We start from the raw sequence: 16671 nt of genomic DNA on the forward strand, positions 1-16671 counted from the left end.
AGGAGATGTCACATAAAAGCCCAGATTTCTGGCTTCTCTTGAAAAATCAGAGAATCATGCCACGCTTAACCCACAGTCAACTGGTGATGACCAGGCAGCATGGAAAGCAGTGCCATTCAAGGGACCTGCCTGCTTTCTAACTACTGCACCCCCTACCCTTTGCTTCCTTCTCTATCTTATTATTACGATTTTTGCCTCCATGAGTTTAAGAAACTGAGTCCAGAGATATCAAGTCTCCAGGACCATGGGCCAGTTCCCCTCCCCTCCCCCGCACCCCAAGTTTATCTATTCCCACCTCCTCTGGGTCAGATCTGAAGTGAGTTCTGGTAGCCTCAGGGCCAGGAACAAGGGGGCCAGGATTGTGGCTGTATAATATGCACTTATTCATGCAGTGAATTGTGTTTGAAGACCTACTATGTGACACAAAAATGATTTGGAGCAGGATGGCAGTGGCTCACACCTGTAATCCTAGCTACTCAGAAGGCAGAGAGCAGGAGGATCAGGGTTCAAAGCCAGCCTTGGCAAATAGTTCATGAGATCCTATCTCAAAAATACCCAACACAAAACAGGACTGGCGGAGTGGCTCAAGTGGTAGAGTGTCTATCTAGCAAGTGTTAGCTCTGAGTTCAAACCCCAGTACCTCAAAAAAAAAAAAAAAAAAGGTAAGATTGATTTGGATACAAATCATGCCCTCAAGGAACTCAGTCCAGTGAGACTGTGTGACCCAAGCACATAATTACAATACAGGGAGATATAGAGGCATAGGAAGATGTGACATGGTGGTAGTGGGGCTTTCCAGGGGAATGGATTAATAGTTTACAGAGCAGCTGGGTGCTGCTGGCTCACACCTGTAATCCTAGCTACTTGGGAGGCAGAGGTCAGGAGGATTATGGTTCAAAACCAGCCCCGGGAAAATAGTTCTTGAGACCCTATCTCGAAAAACCCAACAGAGAAAAGGACTGGCAGAGTGGCTCAAGTGGTAGAGCACCTGCCTAGCAAGTGTGAAGCCCTTAGATCAAACCCCAGTATCACCAAAAAAAATTTAAATAACCAGACCAAAATAGAAACCAAAATGGACTGAAGGTACAGCTCAAGCAGTAGAGCGCCTGCTTTGCAAACCATGAGTTCAAATGTCAGTCCCACCAAAAAAAAAAAAAAAAAAAGTTTACAGAGAATTTTCTAGACCTGGAGGAACACTTACATGTTCACACAGACACTTGTGTCTTATCTAATTCTCTCATCAAGACTGATAGAAAATACCTGTCATCAGACAGATATGAAGGTACACAACTGTAATCCCAGCTCTCAGGAAACTGAGGCAGGAGGATCACTAGTTTGAGACTAGCCTGGGCTACATTAACCAGACCCTGTATTTAATGGAGGAGGAGGAGGAGGAGGAGGAGGAGGAGGAGGAGGAGGAGGAGGAGATACCTGCTATCTATACCCTTCCCCCTGCAAGCCTTTCCAGCCCCTGGGTACCCTCTTCCAACTGGGCAGCATTCTTGCTGGACAGTCTGTCAACTGCCACCCATATCTCACAACCAGTCTACAGGGCAAGGCTGAATACCCTCATTTCAGGAGTTTGGAACCCAAGGCTCAGAGATGTGATTGGCCCTAGGAAGGAGAGGATTACTGTCTCACACCAACACTGGCCCAGGGAAGCAGAGATCTTGTGGGGAGACTTCAAACAATGGCCCTTTAGACAAAGTCTTTGGTCCCATCCTGTTCTCCCCAGGACCTTGACAGCAGCAGATAGCCTCAAGGAAAATTTGGAAAACCAAAGGAAGATAAAAGTACTTTGAAAAAGTATGAAAACAGGCTCAATGGAGCCATTACCATCATTGTCCCGTAAATTATTATAAAGTTATTTCTGGCTGGCAGCCTGGTTTATTTTAGACCCTACCTCATTTCTTCCAGGGTAGAGGCCCCTAATTCCTTGCCTAGTGAGACAGAAAAAGACCAGCATTACTGGAGTGAATCCTGAGCAGACCACAAACCACAACCACAGCTTGAGGAATTTTACAGATTCTCCGAATTTTAGGGCTTGCTGCCCTTCAGAGGTCTTCTCTGCCAGCCTTCTCATTTGATTTTATGGGCATATTAAATTTTTCAAGATTTTTTATTCATTTTTTGGAATAGGTAATATGTGCACAAGCTACAAAATTCATTAAAGGATTCCTAGTGAACAGTCTCTCCCAGTCCTCAGAAGCATCCAGTACCACCAACTGCTTGTGTTTCACTCTATTTAAAAATAGCATTGTTTCTTTTTCCTGTTCACGTAGAAAATACAATAATTCCTGCCGAAGAAAGTAAAAATCATACACAACCCACTATTTTGAACTGAATACTGTTCATGTTTTGGTATTTTATCAGCCAACCTTTTCCCTTTGCATAGTTCCAAACTTGCATAACCTGGTTCTATTATTTACATTAAATGTGATTTTAAAAAAATAATGGTCAGAGAAAATACATGCTAACTGGATAGAAATGGGGTACCTTGGGGAATGATGGGATTGGGTTAGAATTAAAGAGGAACTTTGCTTCATCTTTATTTTTTGAAATTTTTAGATAAAAATATATTTATACCTTGTTTCCTTTTATTTTCCTAGAATCTGATTGTAAATGACTGCTTCAGAAGGCTACTAATAAACCAATCCTTTTTGGTTTTGGTGGGACTGGGGTTTGAACTCAGGACTTTGCACTTATAAAGCAGGTACTCTACCACTTGAGTCACATGCCCAGTCCATTTTGGTCTGGTTATTTTGGAGATGGGGTCTTTCAAACTATTTACCTGGGCTGGCCTTTAACTGTGAACCTCAGCCTCCTAAGTAGCTAGGATTACAGGCATGAGCCACCAGTGCCTGGCATAAACCAATCCTTTATAAGTATAATTTTAAAATGTTTGCAAGTTTTTTAATAAACAAAACTGGGATGGACATTTTTGTCCATCTTTGCATACTTGTTCACTGTTTCCTTGGGGCAGTTTTAAGAAATGGAATTGTTGAGTTTGTATCCTTCAAGGCTTTTCAATCCATCATGTCAAATTTCCTTCCTTCTGGGCTGTTCCAATCTCCTATTCCACCAGCAGAACGTACCTCCCACCCTTACATCAGACTTGTTCAGCACAGAACAAGGTTAAGGTTTGGGAGACAGTGGGCAAAACCACAGGAGGCTGGGGCAGTTTCTTCTCTGGGTGAAGAACTGTACGATGCTGGCAGGAGCCCAGTGAAGTCCTCAATGGTCAAGGGAAATTAGGCAGATCTGGGAATGGATGGGACAGGGGCCTTTATCAGTCCAAATCACAAGGTCAAAGTGTTGTGCAGCAAGCACCTAGGCTCTGTCTATATTCTTTCCCTAGGTATCCAAGATCAGAGTCTGCAGAGCTAAAGGCACAGCTGTGATGCCTCCCTCTTAGAGTTACATCCTTCAAGTTCACATGACATATGGAGGTCCTTCCAGGATCAACATCTCCAGCTCCTATCTCCGCTAAATGTGAAAGTCAGTTCTCTTTCTCTCTCTCTCTTTCTGATGGTGGGGTTTGAACTCACGGCTTTGCACGTGCTCTAAGCTTGAGCCATGCCACCAGCCCCTGTTCTCTCTTTGATTCCAATGTCCAATTCTTGCTGGGGTGATGGTGCATGCCTGAAATTTCAGCAGAAGGATCTCAAGTTCTAGACTAGCCTGGGCTATGTAGTGAGACCCTGTCTGAAAAAACAAAAACAAACAAAAAACAAGTGCCCAATTCTTGTGATTCTTATTTGCAGCCTTTGCCCCATTAGATTTCTGGCAAGTTGATTCATCTCATTTGGAAAGCTTTTGGAGAAACAGGATGGACTTGTTGATTTAATATTGAAAGACGGCTTTCTGAAATCGCACCCCCTCCCCTCTGGAGCCTGGCATCTCCACAGTAGCTGAGGTTTCCTCTTGATGGGGCAAAAAGAGAAAGCCCAAGATTGCATCTCATTGGTGAGATGAATAATACATTTGAAGCATCTCGCAAACTGTGTTTGATCCGCCTAAAGCTTCAACCGTTAACGTATTTCTCTTTATCCCCAGCAAGGGAGGGCTGGGAACTGTCAACATTTTCCTTTCTGCCTAATTTGTGCCTCCTCTATAAAGAGAAAAGCAGGAGCTGGGGGAGGGAAGGAAGCAGGGAAGGAGGGCAGGGACACATGCTCCTTGGAACAATGCAGTGAGCCTCACTATTAGGGGCTGCTCCCAGAGCCTAGCAACCTCTGAGGGGTGCCCCCCTGCCAGGGCAAGAGGATGGCTGCTCTAGGGAGGAGGCTGTGCTGTGTATGCTGGGGCTCTTTAGGGACCTGTTTGCAGGACTGTGTGCCCCTAAGAAGCTGATCCCTGGGAGAGCCCATTCTGGTGGGAGATCAAAGATGGGAAGTTGAAGAGGGCTGGTTGCCAAGCACCAAAGATGTTTCCTTTATGTTATGGGAAACAGACTATTGGAGCTCAAGGGCTAGCACTGTGCCTATGTTTTAACCTACATGTCTCAGTCACTCCTCATGGCTCCCTAAGGTGACCTTAGTGCTAAGGATCCTATCCAAGGTCACTCTGGTGGTAAGAGTGGGGTGTGTGTACCAGAAGTTCACACTTAATAACAACACTGTTCCCTATCAACTAGTCTCCAGTACTTTGCTAAACTTGTCCCTTGGTGTGTGTGTGTGAGGGGGGTGGGGTGTGGTGGGAATAGAGAGAAGTGATTAGGAGTCCTGTCTCAGGAATGACTCCAGGCTCCTCCACTTAACCTCTCACTATGCCTCATTTTCTTCCTGTGTAAAATGGAGATGTTAGCTGGGTGCTGGCAGCTCACACCTATAATCCTAGCTACTCATGGGGCAGAGATCAGGAGGATGGCAGCTTGAAGCCAGACTGGGGAAACAGTTTGAGAAACTCTTTTTTTTTTCCTTTTTCTTTTATTATTCATATGTGCATACAAGGCTTGATTCATTTCTCCCCCCTGCCCCCACCCCCTCCCTTACCACCCACTCCGCCCCCTCCCTCTCCCCCCCCAATACCCAGCAGAAACTATTTTGCCCTTATTTCTAATTTTGTTGTAGAGAGAGTATAAGCAATAATAGGAAGGAACAAGGGTTTTTGCTGGTTGAGATAAGGATAGCTATACAGGGCATTGACTCACATTGATTTCCTGTGTGTGGGTGTTACCTTCTAGGTTAATTCTTCTTGAACTAACCTTTTCTCTAGTACCTGTTCCCCTTTTCCTATTGGCCTCAGTTGCTTTTAAGGTATCTGCTTTAGTTTCTCTGAGTTGAGGGCAACAAATGCTAGCTAATTTTTTAGGTGTCTTACCTATCCTCACCCCTCCCTTGTGTGCTCTCGCTTTTATCATGTGCTCATAGTCCAATCCCCTTGTTGTGTTTACCCTTGATCTAATGTCCACATATGAGGGAGAACATACGATTTTTGGTCTTTTGGGCCAGGCTAACTCAGAATGATGTTCTCCAATTCCATCCATTTACCAGCGAATGATAACATTTCGTTCTTCTTCATGGCTGCATAGAATTCCATTGTGTATAGATACCACATTTTCTTAATCCATTCGTCCATGGTGGGGCATCTTGGCTGGAGAAACTCTATCTTGAAAATACTCAACACAAAGAACAGCTGGTGGAGTGGCTCCTACCTAGCAGGCATGAGGTGCTGAGTTCAAACTCCAGTACTGCCGCCCCCCCCCCCACACACAATGGAGTTGTTAACAATAGGACCTCAGGATTGTGAGGATTCAGCAAGTAGATACTCCTCAGATTCTCAGAGCAGTGCCTGGAGCTAAAGGCCACACTATTAGAGGTTTTTTTTTGGTTTTTTTTTAAGAGATAGAGTCTTTCTATGTTGCTGAGGCTGGTTCCTAACTCCTGGGTCCAAATGATCTTCCTTCCTCAGCTTCCAAGTGACTGAGACTTTGGGTGTGAGCCATCACACTTGGCTGTATTAGCTCTTATTCCCAGCCTTTCTTTTTCACAGTCAAGTAACCACCCCCTCCCAAATGATCTTGAACCTATTCTATCTTCCTTCTTGAGACTGCTATCTTTGTTCCAATCCACCTAGCCCTTCTGTTTTCTTCCCAGTCTGGTTTGGGGCCCCACAGTCAGACTTTTCCAAAAACCCCATTCCTGAAGATTTCCCAGTGACTCCCCAGAGTTCTGTTAACATGGGCCAGATTTGGCAAGGTCCTTTTTTTTCCCGCCTCCCTTCTGAGACAGGGTCTCCCTATGTAGCTGAGGCTGAGGCTGGCCTTAAACTCTTGATCCTCTTACCTCAGACTCCCAACTGCTGGGATTACAGGTATACACTCCCATGCCTGGGTAGCAGCGCTTTTGCCTGGTTTCTAATAGGTCCTTTCATGCCTGTGGACCTTGCCTGTTTTGTTTTTTTTTTTTTTTTTTTTTGGCTCTTTTATCTCCTGCAATGGCTGGTACAGGAGACACCCACTTTCTAGGGAACTGGCAGCGTAGGAAAACATCCAGAATGGCTTCCCTGGAAGGGAAACAGAGCAGGTAATCCCAGCCAGGGAGGGAACAAGGGATAGAGGACCCAGGGTGGGTTTCTTAATCACTAATAATGTGTCTGTAATGTATCTCTATCCTGAGCTATTCCTTTTCTTTTTTCTTTTTTTTTTTTTTTTTGCAGTACTAGGTGAGCCATTCATTCTTGTATTTCACAGGCTTCCCCACCCCCCACCAGCTCTCCACAGGGAAGCTACTCATCATCCCCATCCTTAGTCCCACCAACTGCAGCTGTGGGCTGGGACTCAGGAACATCTCAGAATTCCCAACGGAAGATTTCAGAGAGGGTCTCCCTGAGGTGTGGGTAGTAAAGGGTGGTCCTGGGGGGAGCAGGACCTCTCCCTAATGGACAAGGCAGGCTCAGAGGTCTTGACAGCCTGGCCTGTGTGTCTGCCCAGTGCCCCTAGGGCTGTTCTGTTAGGCCTGGCATCCTACAGAGGTAGCATTCTGCTCTGGAGCTTGGAGCACAGACAGGGAGGCAGGCATTGGGGAGAATCGATTTGCGGGAGCAGCAGGGGCTTTCTCTTCCTCCTTATTTCCCTGGTCTTTGATCTCATGTCCTCCCTCCATAGGCCCCTTCCCCACTCCACCTCCTTTTCCCCATGATTTTCTCCTCTCTTTAGCAGAATCCTAGCCTCCTGGATACTCTCTAGAAGGTGGAGTGGGGATGGAGTGGGGTGGAGAGGATGTATAGATGACAGTTCTTTGTCCTCTTGCTTCCTGTGACTGGGTGGATCCTCACTGCCCAGGTCCCAGTCTCCTACCCAAGGCATGGGGCAGGATCTGGCTACACTGCGCACACGCACACGCACACACACACACACACACACAGATTTGAAAAGCAACAACTGAAATGGAGAAAAGCCAAGGAAGAAGGGAGAGGCAAAGAGGAAGACAGATAAGACTCAGCATCAGAGAGACAGTGAAAGACAGAGGTGGGGAGAATCAGAGATGACAAAAAAAGAGAATTCAGCAAATTAAAATTTTTACAACCATCCAGCAAGTCTGCAAAAATGATCTTCCCTGCGGTCTTTCATTTATCTCATTATCTGACTCCTAATGTGCTTTTTCCCCCCTTTCTTTCTCGCCACACTTGGTGCAAAATCTTATTAGCTTTTTTTTTTTCCTGGCAGGGGCTTCATATAGTCTTTTTCATTACATTTCCTAATAAAAGCAATCACTAGGATGGCACGGCTGGAGGATTAAAAAGCCACCTCAGCAGCCTCCTGGCTAGTAGAGCTATGGCTCGCCATAGACTTGTCATGCTGCCAGGGGAGCAGGCCAGTCCCTGGGGGCCAGGTCAGGTGGAGCCATGCTGGGCTGTGGAACATTCCAGGTGCTAGGATAGCAGTGGTGCACTCATGATGTTATGGGAGAATGAAAGAGCTGGAGGAAGGATGCTTCCCAGAGCTGTTTCAGAGCAGGAATTGTGGACCCCTGTAGTCAATTCAGCTGACCCCAGCACTCTCCTCCTGGGCAAAGAATGTCTTCAGTCTTTTTCTTTCTCATTCTTTTTTCTTGCCTGGTGCTTGCTAGGCAGGTACTTTGTGTGTGTGTGTGTGTGTGTGTGTGTGTGGTACTCAGAATTGAACTCAGGGCCTTGAGCCATGTCCATGGAGCAAATTCTTTTGACTATCATTGGTAATATCAACTCTTCAGCTTTTAAAGGTAGATTTGATTTTGTTAGCCTTTGTTTAAATTATTGTAAAACATATTTAACAGAAAAAATTGCCACTTAATCACTTCAGAGGTACCGTTCAATGGCACTAAGTATATTCACATTGTTTTATAACCATCACCACGATCTCCAGAACTTTTTCATCATCTCAAACTGAAATTCTGTACCCATTAAACAGTAACTCTCCATCTCCTCTCTCCCCAACCTCTGGCAACAACCATTCTTTTTGTCTCTATAAATTTGCCTATTCTAGATACCTTTTTTTTTCTTTTTTTTGCAGTACTGGGGTTTGAATTCAGGGTCTATACCTGGAGCCACTCCACCAGCCCTTTTTTGTGATGGATTTTTTTGAGATAGGGTCTCATGAACTATTTGCCTGGCTTGGCTTCAAACCATGATCCTCCTGAATTCTGCCTCCTGAGTAGCTAGGATTATAGGTGTGAGGCACCGGTGCCCACTCCTTTTGAGTGGAATCATAGTATGTCCCCTTTTGTGTCCGGCTTGTTTCAGTTGGACTAACATCCTCACATTTATACATTATAACATGTGTTAGAATGCCATTGTTTTAACTTTTATTAATTTATTTATATTTATTTACTTTGTGGGAGTGGGGTTTGAACTCAGGGCTTCACAGTTGCGAAGTAGGTGCTCTACTGCTTGAGCCACACCTCCTGTCTATTTAGTTCTGGTTATTTTGGAGATGGCGGTCTCAAGGACTCTTTGCTCAGTCTGGCCTTGAGCTGCGATCCTCCAGATTGCAGTCTCCCAAGTAGCTAGGATTGAATGTCATCTTCTTTTTAAGGCTGAATAATATTCTGTTGTATGATTATGTGACATTTTGCTTATTCCTCCCTTTTCAGAAGCAGAAACATTTCCACATAAGGAAAATGAAGAGAAAAATCTACTCAGATCCCCATCACATTAATATAAAGATTCCTATCCTTTCTGTGTGTTCCCACCTCTTTTTTGCTAATACTTACTCATCCACTCATCATTGAACAACCCTGGTCTTCAAAGCCTGCTTCAAACCACAGAGAATGCTGCTTGGTCAAGCATTTGGTGTTTGGGAAGGGCCAAAAGCTCTGGGGAAACAGGTCTGATAAATCAAGAGAAAGGAAAGAAACTCCTATAAAGTAACAGGACATTTTATTGCCTGGGTTATAAGCTGGCCCTGAAGGTATTTCACACATCACCCTCGGGCCACACATGGAGCACCACTGTGTTAACTATACAACTTCTCAAGGGGACGACTTTGAAGAGAATAATGGTCATTTTGAAATATTTGGTTGGGTATGATTTAAAATAAGGGTACAAAAATGAAGTTAAAAACAACTTTTAAATGTCTCGTTGCTTTAGGACTACCTAGGCCATCCCTGGCTAACTGCATGGTTGGGGCTGTATGAGGTGGCTGCAACCAGAATTTCTCAAAGACCAGGAGCATCACAGATGTAGGAGGGCCACCAGGGAAGGCATTACTACAGAAGTGTTGGTACCTGTGGTACCAGGGCTGCTCCTGCAGGATCTCCCTAATCTCAGCCACTGACTGGTTCAGAAATAGCAATAATGTCTTTTATCTGTGTGGCCCTCTGGAATCTTTTACCTTTCAGTTCTTTCCACTCTCTTCCAGCAACCTTCCCACTTTTCTCCCTGCCTCAGAATACAGAAGATGGTAGGTTCTGCTGAGGTTGAGGAGGAGTGTGGAGGTAACAAAGACACCTCATCATGGCCCTTTCCTTATCTTGTAACAGAGCCCCTGAAATGAAAGACAGATTTTCTCTAATAAAAGACACTTTTCCTCTCTCCACCTAAGTAGAAGGTATTTATTTTCCATGTAACCTTAGCAATTGGATCTTTTCCTTCTAGGCTGACAGACACAGACAGACAGACACCACCCCCTGGTCCATTTTTCTAGATCCTTCCCTCTTCCTTCTGGAGAGGCTGCCCCTCCCTCCCTTAATACTCCAGGGGGCTTTGAGTTTTCTTTTCTTCTCAGCTCCCTATCAATCAAGTGGAGGGGAACCCTGGCTGAGCAACAGCAGCCACCAGCAGCTGCCAGGGCAGCAGGAACTTCATTTCTAGTGCTGACGTTTATAGATGTGGCACGGAATACCAGTAGGGACTGGAATAAATCAAACAGCTTCTCCAAAGGTCCCCAGGGTTCTGTCAGACTTTCTTCCCATTGGGGGTCATGTTTCTTCTTTGTCTTTGCAGGAGTGGGGGTTGGGGAATGCCGTTATTTGCAACATGGAGTCAGCCACATTCTGTCCCCATCTTTGCTAAAGAGCTGAGCTCAGAGCCAGGACCAGAGATGCTGCAGAGTATGGAGAGAGGCTAGGGACAGGAAGTCCTAGGTAGGGGTGGGAATGCTGGTGCTGGCTCTGTCACATTTTAGCTATCAGTTTCCTCATCTGCAAATTGGGGGTAAAAATGTCTGTTACTTCACAGGGCTGTTGGGAAGATGGGAATGAGAGGCCTGTGAAGTGAGCACACTGGAGTAAGCTCACATGTGCTATGGCGAGGGGCTATGAAGGAGCCCCTCTGAGGATTAGGGTTGTTCAGCCCTTCAGGGTATCCAGGAAGCTTTCTGAGCTGGATCCAGCAGACCTTCCCCATCCTATTCCAGGAAACTCTGTTTTCTCCTTTCCTTTGAGAATTCTGGGCAAGGAGCCCTAGAGTCTGTTCCAAATACAACTGGAATCTTCCCAATGTCTTTTCTAAACCTTTCTTTCTTCTGCCCCTCTAAACAGCAAAAAATAAAATAAAATAAAATAAAGATGGACAAGTTGGAGAGGTGAGAGACTCTGAGTGAGTGGGATGTGGGAAGTAGAGCCAAGATAGCCTGGAGAGGGGCTGCCAACAAGGAGCAGGAAGCAGGCAGCAGTGGGTTACTACAACCGTGCTGCTGAGAATCCAGCAGGGTCCTTTTAAGGTTCTGTAGTGAGCCTTGCTTAGAGAGATGAGACCCAGCGTGGGTCTAGCAATCTCACTTCCTTTACATTCTCCAAATTTCCAGACACTGCACACGACCCTTCACCTGTTCTTTGGCTTTTCTGTAGCTTTGGATCCTGCCCAGGACAAGGGCTGGCTGCGGTAGAGCTCAGGCAGGATGCTGTGTCGTGTAGAGCCCATTCCTGGGTCCCATTAGGACCGCAGTGGTCTGTACAGCATTTTCTTCTAAGCCTTTTTCTGTATGTAACAAGATTCCACCCAGCTCCACTCCCCAGAGGCAACTAGTGTTGCCAACTTCTTGTTATTTTTACAGAGAAAAAAAAAAAAAAACCAACCCTGATTTTCTTTAAATATTTGCTCAACACTTTGTTTAAAGAGGCTAGGTACTGCAAAAAAGGACGCACGAACAGTGGACCACGCTTCTCTTGTTCTGAGCCAGTTCTGAGCCAGTCAGCTCAGTGGGCAATGGCGTCCCATTCTTTAAAACAAAACTTAAGCGGGAGGCAGGACCCACTGTCAGCTGAAGGCAATTAACCTGGGGTGAGGGGAGGTCACAGACTCCACCTGAGCCTGATCAAAATGTTTGCTTTTTAAACAAACACAGTGATTCCCTAAGGAGCAGTTTAGTCCACAAAATTCTCTTTTCACTTATTCCAATTCATGATACTGCTGCAGGGTCCCATGTATATTGGTCCCTCAGCCAAAATCTGCCAGGCTCACTCCTAAATCTGGCTAGTAGTATGAGATCCCCACTTTCGATGTGAGAGAGGGAGTGTGTGTATGTGGTGACTGCCATTTTCACTCTTGGTTTCTGGGGACAAGGGGTTGGGAGAATGTAAGACCAATATAAATGGAAGTCGCCTTGGAGGATTTATGGACTTTGGATAATAGTAACCAAGTTTGGATTGCAACCAAGTTTGGATACCTGGCAAAGGCAAGACAAATTATTTGGACTAACGGTTCCAGTAAAAAAATCACTAAAAATGCTAGGTAAAATATCAAGACCATATTTTTAAATTTTTATTAGCGTATACTTGTTGTACAGGAGGATTCATTGTGACAATTCTGAATAGGCTTACCTTGTACATTGGTTAGATTGCTCTCACCATTCCCCCACACTCTACTCCATCCCTGCCCCACTTACAGCAATTGCAAGAGGTTTCATTGTTTTATTTCATGTATGTACATGAAGCCCATCAACCATATTCCTTCATCTCCCATAAGTAATTCCTGCCACTGAACCTGTTTTTCAGTCCTGTCTTTTGTTATTAATTCCACAGTCAATGTTCAAAGGGGTTTCTGGATGTATCCCTACTGTGAATATACTTTGGTCAGTTCAACCCCTTCTGTTACTCTCTCTTACCCCTTCTCTACCACCCCCCATTATTTAACAGCTTTCAGTAAATATCATTATATCTTCTACCTGCACAAATGTTATATATTTTGATATTGTTGACTATCATTCTCTTTTCCTTTCCCTCTTCCCCAAGTTCCACAGAGCAGTTCCACTGTTACAAACATGTTCAAATATGGTGTATGTATGCAAATGTGTAAGTTTGTATATGATCATGTTTGTTTTTGTCTATATGTTTATCCTGTGAATCTATCTTCCATATATGAGAGAAAGCATATGGCCTTTGCTCAAAAACATCTTTAAAGCACTAAGAGTTAATATAATAGTAAGGTATTACAAGATAACATGGAAGAGAAAACCAGATAATAGAAACCACTCTTTCCTTTAAAAACACATGTCAATCCTAATAAATCTGAATTTTCTTTCTGATGGCCGGGCACAACAAGGGTGATAGAAATCCAAACCCAGTCCCTACACATGGTGGAGAGTCTAATGAAGGTTCTTCCCTCAATATGCTGAAGCCTTGAAGCGCTACCCCATCAGGGGAAGGGTGAACTGAAGTGGACCAACCTTGTTCATACTGCTTGGGTGGTCCAGGGAACTCAAGGCTGAGAACTCGGTTGAGATAGCTCTGGGCTGGTAGTGCCCCTGTGCCTGGCAGCAGTAAGCACAATTCTCTATAGTGGAAGGCCCCTTCATATTCCACCTATTCCCTCTGATGCTCTTCTTCCGTGACCCCATGTCTGGTAGTATAGCATGAGGAGGACGAGAGCACCTACATCCATTCCTATCCACAATAAACAGTAACGTCTGTAGGTCAGGCTTCAGAGGTAGGAGGGGAAGACCTTATCTACTTGCGAGGTGGAGGAGTCCAGAAATCAGAATCTCTGGAGGTAATCTTCCTGCATGCTACTGAATTTTGGTTTCCATTTGTCACCTGTCAAACTAGCCCAATCCATGCAAAAGCAATTTGGCTTTTCCTGTCACCCTCCCCCCGACTGACTCCTTATCTCAGAGCAAAGTGATGTCGAGCCTGGTAAAGACATAGAAGATCCTCTCTCCTGAGTAGTGGGGAGGCTGCTAACAGAGGCTGCTAGTCTCCATCCCCCCCACACCCTCACTGCCACAGAGGGCAGCTGTGGTGCCACTTCTCAGCTCCCTTTGACTTGTCATGTACTCCAATGCCTGCTGAGCTTTGATGGAACCTTCTCCAAGGCCTAGTAGTGAAAATAAACCCACTAGGATGCACAGTTGTGTAGACACCTGCTTAAAGAATACCTAGGCATATTTTAGAACACCACAGTCAAATGAGTTTGCAAAGGTGCACATGTTTTTGCATCTGGCAGGGACAGAAAGACCCAGAGACAAGATTAAGATTCGGTGTTCCTCTTCAGAAGAGTTATGTCTTAAGACAAACAAAAAGCCCTCCTTCCTCACTTTCAGTGCATTTCCTCTTGTCTCAGTGGACTCTGAGAATACCCTTTTGTAGGTGTACCCACACTTCCTCAGGCTAAAAGATGATTTAGTATTTTCTCAGAAGTTTCAGTTCTAATTCCTAGAACCTTTGTTTTTCTCCCTCTTCTGGAATCTGCCTAGCAATTGCATTTGTATTTTGAGGGAGCAGAAATGACCCTTAATATCCGTCATTTAACAAATGCAGCCAGGCACCAGTGGCTCACGCCTGTAATCTACTCAGGAGGGAGAGATCAAGAAGATTGTGGTTCGAAGCAGGCCCAGGCAAATAGTTGGCGAGACTCTATCTTGAAAATACCTGACACAAAAAGGGCTGGTGGAGTGGTTCAAGGTGTAGGCCCCACTACTGCAAAAACAACAACAACAACAACAAACAATGGGGCAGGATAAAAACCAAAGCCAGGGTTTCTGAGTGTTTCACTCCCCATCATCTGAAGGTGGCGTCTGTTCTAGGCAGCTTACAGAAGGCACTGCCAGCCTTTGATAAACCTTGCTGGGTTAGTCCAGAACAGGCATTTATCTCTCCCTGAACACCCTGTACCAGATGGCCAGAGAGTCATGTGAATTGGAGCACCTGAGTGCCCTGTCACCCATCACAAACATGTATGGGTGCCTCCTTTGTGCCGAAGGCCTCCTCCATACCATGGAATACTACGCAGACATCAGAAGAATGTACTGGCTCCATATGACTGATGTGGATTGCCAAAATAAAGGAAATGAGAATATCCAGGTGTTATATAGGATGCTACTTTTGGGATTAAAAAAATATATATGTATAAACATATTTGTATACCCACAGAACATCTCTGAAAAGACACAAAAGGAAATAGCAACAGTGTTGCATCTGATGGGGGAACTAAGCACTGAGGATAGGGTGGAAAGGAGAACTCCTTTCCAACAGTGTTCTCTTTTGTACAATTTGTTGTTGTTCCAAGTGTATGTATTACCTATGAAAAAATGACAATAAAAAGAAGTCTCCTTTTAAGAGGCTTGGTGGGAAGACAGACATGCAAACAATTACAACACAATCTGCACATTGTTATCATGCAGGGTAGGAAGGGAGTATAGGAGACAAGGCTGGCTAAGTCAGCTTGGGGGTGCCTGGGGGTGCCGGGGAATTTGGAATATTCATGGTGAGCACTGGAACCTCTTTGAGCTCAGTGTTGCAGGGCACAAAAGAGTACAGTGAGAAGGGGCCTGTAATGGAGCTGTGGGAGCAGGCAGAGGCCAGAACGAGAACCACCATATGTGTACCAAGCTAAGGAATTTAGATTTTTATCCTAATAGGAAATGGGCTGCTGTGAAAAATTTCCCAGCAGGGAGAGACCTGCTCTGAGTTACCATTTAGAGAGATGTCTCTGTAGGAATGTGGAGGATAGGTTAAGAGGGTAAGGACGGAGTGGGGGAGAATCATTAGGAGATTAATGCAATCCTCCAGGTGAGCCAAGGTGGGTGAATGACCCACCTTGGGCAAGGGGAGTAGGGATGGAGGAGAGGGATTCAACCTGAGACAGAAAATGGGTCAGCGATGTGTATGGAGACCATGCACAAAGCCCCGTTCTTCGTTTTCTCACTCTGGCATCGTCTGCACATTCATGGCCCCAGACACCCCCAGCAGCTGGCAGGATGGGTCCAGAGGGGCTCTTCCCCGTCTGCCTGCCTGCCTCCTTGCCCCAGGCTCCAGCTCCTTGGCAAAGTGGGGCAGGGAAACAGAACAGAAGCGTCTCCCTCGCCATTCAACTCCTAGGTCTCTCTTATTTATTCCAGGCTCTCTCTCCATTTGAGTCCTCTCATTATTTCTGAGCTGTACAGCTTGCTGCTTCCCTGGCTTGGTTCTCCCACCCCTGTCTGCAGAGTGTCAATCAAGCCATCGGAGGAGCAGCTCACATCCTCAGCATCTCTGCCCCAGGACACGAGAGCCGACTGCTGACACACACACATGCAGCAAGGTATAGGGCTGCTGGCTGTCCTTTTAATAGTCTTCCGATCCAGAATGGGTGTTAAGATGGAATTTTAGGGGATCACTTCTCTCTGCCTGCTCCTGTCAGGACATCCACAAGGACAGGCAAGCCTGAGAGAAGGGGAAGCCTTTAGAACTTGATTTGCTTTTCATTTCAAGGTTGGGCCATGGCCAGTGTCTGCTTTCGGAGGAGCTGTTTGAAATTCTTAACAAGAAACAGAATGCTTGAGTCTAGGAATCCAGGGCATGCTTGTGAAGTAGGGACAGGGAAATGGAATTGTCATTTTATCTCTGAAGGGATATTATATTAAATGGGAGTTGTGGGGGGGAATACAGAGCTGTTCTGCAGCTTCCCTGGAGAACCGAACAAGTGTCGGGGAGCAGCAGGAGGAACTGAGATTAGAACAAAGAAAGAACTTCCCCAGGCTCTGGATCCAGTGACCAGGGAGATCTGAAGCATCTGCTTCCTCAGAGGATTTCTCCTTCTTTTATGAATTGTGAATGGAAGCACCATTTTTTATAGAATACAGGAACTAATGAGTATTAAGCTCAATTACCTCACCAAATCCTCTTTAGATCTTTGATCACACACACACAGCACACATGGCTGTGATCGCTGTGTGTCTTTCTCAGTATCGTTTCATATATGCATTTCTACAAAGCAGAATCCTCACGCCTGTCATTTGGAATAGCCACATAGTATTTCATTGTGTCAGTATCC

General features: G+C 45.3%; 1 long non-coding RNA gene across 2 annotated transcripts in view; it reads left to right on the plus strand.

Annotated features, from left to right (window-relative positions):
* The window catches only part of LOC141413800 (uncharacterized), a 72677-nt gene extending 62659 nt beyond the window's left edge, over positions 1 to 10018 (plus strand). For both annotated transcript variants that reach the window (XR_012438702.1, XR_012438701.1), the window contains exons 2-3: positions 3359 to 3498; positions 9075 to 10018. This is a non-coding gene — a long non-coding RNA (uncharacterized lncRNA). The remainder of the gene's footprint in view (positions 1 to 3358; positions 3499 to 9074) is intronic.
* Positions 10019 to 16671: the final 6653 nt, after the last annotated feature.

This window comes from Castor canadensis, chromosome 11 (genome assembly GCF_047511655.1).
Source record: "Castor canadensis chromosome 11, mCasCan1.hap1v2, whole genome shotgun sequence".
NCBI classification, from domain to species: Eukaryota; Metazoa; Chordata; class Mammalia; order Rodentia; family Castoridae; genus Castor; species Castor canadensis.